The sequence below is a fragment of the Lytechinus pictus genome, chromosome 8 (assembly GCF_037042905.1).
Source record: "Lytechinus pictus isolate F3 Inbred chromosome 8, Lp3.0, whole genome shotgun sequence".
In the NCBI taxonomy this organism is placed as follows: domain Eukaryota; kingdom Metazoa; phylum Echinodermata; class Echinoidea; order Temnopleuroida; family Toxopneustidae; genus Lytechinus; species Lytechinus pictus.
The window spans coordinates 22,776,289-22,784,443 of NC_087252.1; positions in this window are offsets into that span (position 1 = coordinate 22,776,289).

Below are 8,155 nucleotides of genomic sequence, written 5' to 3' on the forward strand. Positions count from 1 at the left end.
ATGTAATTTTGCATATGCCAACCTACAATGAGTTGAATATTTTCACCCAGATTGAAGCAGTTTTTAGACCAGGGGGGTGTTTCACAAAGATTGAAGTATGACTTAAATCGCACTTGAATGCCGACGCGTATCTGAAATACAATGCGCTATCTAATTGATCAATACGCAGTAGTGCGTGTCATTGCATGATTTGACCGATGCGGTTTTACTAGACATTTAAGTGCGACTCTAAGTTATACTTAAAATCTCTGTGAAACACCCCCTGATCTTTTGGTGTCACAGAAATCTGTTCAACTTAGAAGGTGTGAATTACAAGTTTGCATTTTCATTGTGGAAAACATGTTTTGACTAAGGTGACTATTTGACTTTAATATGGAACGTCGACCTATTCCTAAGCAAAGTTTACTGTATACCTCTTAGTCAAATTTATTTTTCTAAGTCAAATTTTTTTTTTGTAGTCCCAAATTAATTGACTTGGGCAAAGTTACCTGTAGATAATTATAAATATCTTTCTTGGCCTTAAAAGGCCCTTAATCACTATCTTTCTTTTTAAATACGGCAGTGAAATTATCATTATTGTAAATGTGCACGCATTGCCTTCGAATGCACCCAGAGAAAATGTTGAATTGGATCAGTTTCAGTATGCGTGCATCTTTTTCCCGCTTTGGTCGTCCACCATCACCAACGCTGGTTGGGTTCTGTTAACGCTGGTCTACTCTCCTCGTGATGTGATTTGAATGCTTGAGAGGTGACATTCAACGAAATCTCGAGAACGTCCTTCAAACTTGAATTTGTCTTTTTATTTAGTTAAGATCACCATGCTAAAGGTTGTCGTAAGAGCGAATACATCTCAATGTCAGAAACATCAGGGCCTCAATGATGTACAGGGCAGAGTAAAACAATATGTTGTGATTAATAATAATACTAGTCGGTTCTTGTATAGCGCATAACACATTATGAATAATGTCTCTATGCGCTTCCAAAGGACTTGGATATTATTACCCCGGCTGTAGCTCAAGCAGCCTTTCCAGCGCTCGGCATTTCCAGGAATAAATTCCTGCCAGTTACCCATTCACCTCACCTGGGTTGAGTGCAGCACAATTTATAGCATGCTGGTAACAACTACTCTGATTGGTTGTCGGTCAGTCTTCTTAACAAAATGCACATGTGACAATTATTTTGATTGGTCAATCGGTTTACTATTTTAGTATTACAAAATGCACATGTTACAATTATTTTGATTGGTCAATCGGTTTACTATTTTAGTATTACAGAGCCTAATTGTTAGATCAGTTTCTTTTATGTTGTCATGAAGTGCAATCAGTTGTGGAAATAAATTTCTCACTTGGTTGCTACAAATCTTTGAATATACGCCAAGTTTACTTTCCACTATATGATCCTAAGGCGATTGAATTGGAATTTTGATTTCTTTTACATTTTAATTTATATGTAGTTATCTCTTGCATAATGCATGTTTATTTGTATTGTAAAGAACATTTGATTTGTGACTATCTTTCTCTTTTTGTTTTGTTTTCAATGAAGTACACATCTCATTATCAAATGCAAGGAAATGTATGATCACTGTATTGTAATTTATGTAAGTTCTTTTTAAGTTTAGTAAAAAAAAAATTCTGAAAATTCTTTTACAAATTGCATTATTCAGAATAGTTTTCAGAATATGTCAGACCTGACAATAGTCTGACATTACAACAATTTGTCAAAAGTGACTGGGATCTCTTTATCTGATTGGTCGAGACTGGTAAATTTGCCATTATTGTAATTTCCATGGAAGCCTTGATTGTGATTGGCTGTTGAGTCTTGTAACCATGGTAATTACCATAATTGTTATGTAACGCATGTGTTATACACATTTTCCAAGTTGGATTTCACTGAAGATTTCTGAGAGCCCAAGAGATTTGATTTTGGCAAAGTCATCTGTATACAGGGGTGTGAGAGTTCAGATTTTTTTGTTTTGATTTTCAGCTTATTTTTGGCCTTCCTCTGTACAAAAAGTATGGGAGCTCTTTCTATTTCAGGCTTTTTCAACACTCTTCAGCTTTTTCCAGATCTTTGTATTTGTGACCACTCACACCCGTGTATACGTCCTCCATTCGCCATTCACTGTGTACTGCATTTTATCAGTGCACTAATATTAAAAACTGAAACCGAGTGGTTATTGTACAGTTGTATATTGGAATTATAAAATTCTGTAGTCATCAAGTTAAAAATTCAAACAGTACAACTTCTATTTTTATGCAATTGCTTTAAAATTAGTGATGTGTTCAAGAATGCATGCACACATGTACTATGTATATTGGTAACTTAGATATAATTGCTTCATTTAAAATCATATACCGTCCGCATCAAACTGAAGAATCGGTTCTTGATTTCAAAACTTACCTACATGTACAGTACACTGTAAAAAGCAGGATAGCATTTCATGAAACACTGATAGGTGTTATAAGCCACCGAAATCCTTGCTTCGGATTGGCTCAGAGCAAATTTGGTCAGTGAAAATCAGGGAGATGTTTTATGAAACTCTCCCAATTTGCTGAATTTAGCCTACTTTGGAGGGAATGTGCCTCTTTACATGTAGGTGCAGATATAATCTCTGTTTTAGATATTTATTTTAGATACTTATAATTTTGCCCTGTTTTGTCTTAGATTGAAGCATCACTCTTGATTAAAAATCATAGCTAGGAACACCATTGCATATTCTAGTATGATATTTGATATTTGCAATTAATGAAGAATTCAGATTTTTAATATGTCAAAATTTTATTACTTCTATTATGTTCTTTAAAAAACAACAACCTGGTTATACATGATAAAATATCTGATTTTTAATGGCATCTAAAGTACAAAATTACAATTATTATTGCATTCTTTATGTATTCAATTTGAATACTTGGTGATACAAGTCATATGACAAGTTTGTGAAAAAAGTGGTTCTATTGATATCAGTGGAAAAAATGATTGATATATAAAAATTATGATTCTGATTGCATTCGTACATTATGATCACTTTTTAATATTGTGATACATGAAAATAGTGGGATAATTTTTTTGATGACATCAAAAATTTTCTTCAGATTATGTTTTCAATTTTAAATAGCGATAAAATGTTATTTGATGAGTTGGTGAAAAAAAGTTTATTTTTTATGATATCAAATATATGATTCGCATTGGCATTTCTCCATGTTTATGATCAATTTTAAAACCTGGTACATGGGATGGTAAATTGCCAATTCGTCCACTCACCACATGGTCTACTTTCATTTAGTCTAATGCCATTCCGTCCATCAACATTTCATCTAACAACCATTCGGTCCAATAACCATTTGGTCGATTCATCACTTCGTCTTATCACCATTTCATCTATTTCCATTTTCCATTTCATCTAATAACCAGTTGGTCTTAGACTAATGCCCATTTCCTTTTCATTCATTTTGCACAATCAACACTTAAGTTTGATTAGACCAAATGGTATATGGACTAAATGGCTATTGGACCAACTGGCTATTAGATGGAATGGCATTAGACTAAATGAAAGCAGACCATGTTGTGAGTAGACAAACTGATGATAGACCAAATGGTAGTAGACGAGGAGGCAATTGGACGAATTGGAAATAAACCCATGGGATTAGAAGAATTAATGAAAACAAAATGATTTGAATGACAAATCGGGATTATGATTGTATTCATTATTCAATTTCAACACATGATGGTAGGCCTACATGTGATGTGAAGAGAAAAGGGAGAAAAAACCCAAGGATAATGGCAAATAATTTAAGTATTTTGTGTTCATCACCTAAAAACATACTGCTCTACTACATGTACATGTAGGACAAAAGGAAGCAATTGACTAAAAGTGTTATTTCTAGTAAATTGAACAAAAATTCCAATTAATTCATTTTTGTGTCTTTACAACTTAACGGAGATGTCATATAAATGTAGGCCTCCTATCATGGTGGTTAACCAGACTTCAGTGTTTTTGTATCGTTAATAAATCAATTGGTATATTGTAAACGTATTGAAAACTCAATTTCTGCTCATATTTCACATGGATAATTTTGTCAAAATGACAGAATTCTTATATCATTCTCCTTGCAGTTATACTCGCAACTCTCCGCAAACTATGTTTGCATATACATTAGAAATGTTGGAAGACTTTCTTGCTAATTTGTATATCAAAGGCAAGATGTTGAATTATAGTTACAATCTAGCCTCACAATTTTACAACGTGAATTTATTTTATTTTTTGCAACAAGATGTAACATGATGGAGCACTTATTGAGCAACTTTTGTCATTGAAATGATCACCATACATATACATGTAGTTAACATGCGCTATTTGAAGGTACATGTATAACATAATGAATTATTAGTTCAGGTTTACTTGGACTGGACATTACAATATGTAATGGAAGGCTTTATAAGCCCGAATGGTATTTTTTTTGTACAGTGTTTTTTGCTCGTTGACTTGTTTTAAATTCAATCCACCTTTCCACTCTACTGAAGGTACATTATGCCTGTTGAAAGAATTTATTCAAAGCATTTTATTAATTCTCTGTGGTGTTATCCATGTGTTAATGCTCGGTATTAAAGTCAATAGTTTGTAAATGTATGCATCATGTTGTTAATTGAATTTGCCTTTCAATTCTGTTCCTTGTGGCAAGTTACAATTTGTAAAGTTGAAGTTAACGCCCCAACAGTGTGTGTGTGTGAGAGAAAGAGAAATGGAGTGAAAGGGAGAAGAGGGGGAAATTTGTGTGAGGGAAGGAGAGAGAGAGATAAGGAAAGAAAAGAGGAGAATTAAAGTGTGAGAATGACAAGGGGAGATAAGGGAAGGGGGGGGGGGGTGTGAGCATGGACCTACTTGGTCCATGGTGAGAGAGAGAGAGGGGATAGACGGACATTGAGGGGGACTGTATTAAACAGAGATACATGTACACTAGTTAGAAGGGAAAGCATCAAAAGAAATGTGTGGAGGAAAAAGGATTGTTTGGTATATAAAAAGTGGGGGGGGGGGGCGTTGGGGGATAATTGGCACTGTCATTTCAAAGTGGACAGCATGCTCGTCACACTCGTACATGAATTTCAAAACGGGGCCCCAAGACAAAGTATTCATTATTCCATCTCAATGTTGAAAAGTACATGTATTCCCTTTCCCCCTGATTTTGGCAATTTTGATAATTCATTGCAGGCATTATTTTTTAAATTGGTGTCCCAACTAAACTGGCAGTGTGCCCCTCCTCTGGTATAATGGAAAGAAAGAATGGAGAAGAGAGAGAACTGAAAATGCTGCAAAAGGAGGATTGAGTATTAGTGGAGGGAAAGAGAAATTAATAGAGAACAGACTGCAAAGATGGGGAGGGGTACACTTATGGGCAGAACCCATCCCCCTCCCTGTCATTTCAATCTCTCTACATGTATGTCCACTTTATCTCTGGCTTCAGGTATGGGGTAATGTTCCATTTTTGAAAAATGTAATTTTTTGCAGCATAATAACTTTAAATTAGTAATAATCTGATACCATCTGAAACATAATTATATAATAATCTGAAACCAATTATCCAAAGTCAAATATTCACTTAAGCATTAAAACACAGAGTATCCCTGTAAACTTCTTATGTGCTAATGTGCATATATCTCGTGAAATGAAGCAAAACTTAAAAATGTCATAACTTTTAATATTTTACATCCGATTTTGACGAAATCTTCAGTGTTTTGCTTGTCGGTTTTTTTCTTCTATTTTTTAAAATTCAAATCAACTATTTGTTGGGATGGACTTGTCCTTTCAGTAGAGCCTAACATGAAAAAGCTTTATAAAACGTCCCAAAGATCTGTGTGCACGTGCAGATATATCCATCTTAACAAAATTGTAAAACAAACATTTGATAGAAATAAAAATTCAAGAATCTCCTTCATCAATTAAACACAAAACAACCACTAATGCACAAACTAGAAGTCATTTCCAAGCACATTTATTGTAACATTGAATGCATATTTATATGCTTAATATGGCAGGGTATAGAGCAGGTACATTTATGAATACACCATGATATTTTTTTTCTCAATTATTTCAAGTAAAATAAGCTACGGGGTTGGAAGTTTTAACTTCTATCACTACACTAATTTGTACATACACATACATATAATAGTCACTCAGAATTGTGTGCAACAGTATCCCAAACCGTATAATAACTGCAATTGCTGTTTTGTTGTTGTGTGTTTATTTGTGTGCTATTGTATCCTGTGTTTGTTTTGCTTTGTTTTAATGGTTTGTGAAACAGTTGAACAACAATTGTGCCCTAATAATGGGTACATTTCTCTGTTACCTATAAACACCATATCAAAAGGTGGAAATTGAATACAGGTAATAAGTCAACAATCCACAAGTCAAATATTTGCCTAATTTGAAGCATTTTTTCAGATCAGATTATGCAAAACATGTGCTATATACCTCTCCTACCAGTAATTCAAATTTATCCTGAAGTCAAAAAGATTTATGTGATCCCAAAACATTTGCCTTAGGCAAGTTAAATATGTACTCAGTTTTGCTTCAGATTTTTTGTTTAATAAGTTGTATCCTATTTGATACTTTGATAGAGTGAAATATCCAGGACTTTCAGAAATTTGATTTAGAGGAATTCTTTTGATTAATCTCTGAAGTAGATCACATAATATGCTTTGAATTGATAACAAATACATTTGTTTATAACTGTTTCCATTGTGAATACAGACTGCAATCCGTTAAAAAGGAAATATACATCAATAAAAACTGGTCGACATGTTAAAAACAGCAAAATTTGATCAAAATCCAAAGGCAATGATTTGTATTTCATTAAGTTTAAGCTGGATTTAAAAACACTAGGTTTTCTTGTGAAAAATTGATATTTTTCAAGACAATAAGTAGATTCATTAAATCGCAAGGGAGATTCCCGTTCCGAGCACCCTTCCGGAGTAAAAATGGATGTAATAAAAGCACATTCTTTAAGAAGGCTGTTGCACACAGATTACACATTGTCTTTATCACTGGAAGAATCTACATTAAGTAACTAAAACAATAGATTATTTACATACTTGCTAAGCAAAGAATAAGTTACTGTGTCAGCCATCGGTATGACGTAGAAAATAAAAGAACAGTACCACGGAAAATACAACACCTTTTGAGTTTGACTCTAAAAAGTTATTGAATAGTAACAACTGAAAGTATAGTGTTAATAATACATGGTTTATAGGTCAATAGTAAAAAATATCTTCCTGTACGTGTGTGAAGGTGAATTGCCACTTGGTCCAGACTCACTTGGTCTAATGCCTGTTTGGTCTAATTCCACATGGTCTAATTCTGTCTCCAACAGCTTGTATAATAATCGTTTGATATAAGTACATATTAATGAGCTCATTATCCATTTCGTATAATTATATTCCCACTTCATACAACACATTAGCACATTAGACCAAATGCGATAAAGACCAAAACATATTAGACCAACTGGTATTAAAAAGAATACAATAGAACCAACTGGTTCCAGACCAAATATTATTTGACCAACTGGTATAAAATGAACAAGTATAAGACCAACTGGGAACAGACCAAATGTCATTAGACCAACTTCAACTGGTAGAAGCCCGAAGCAGTGTAAGACCAACTGGTAGAAGACGAACCGATATTAGACCAATTGGTAATAGACCAAATGACACTACACCACATGGCAATGAGCTCACACACGTACACACATGAACTCTACAAACACACTTGATTTGTACATCATTATGCAGACCAAATTACACTAAACATTACTTTAGAAGTAATCATATATTTATCGACATCAAGTGGTCCCAAGTAAACAAACAAGTATCTGCATTTAGAATGCAAGATATCTACTTCTTTGGTATTTATGTATGTTGCAAACTATCAATCATTTTTTTTTTCTTGTTCTTCATAATAAACATTTAAGTTTACACATTGGATTACACACAAACTTTGCAACATAATACTCGAGTGTTACATAAAAACACAATAGCACAACCCTTTCACAACCAATACTTCACTTCCTCCAATCCAAATATCAATAATAAGTATTCATGAAAACTTTTAGAAAGCGTATTTCCAGTAAGAATCCCATTTCTAACAATTAACAACGTCACA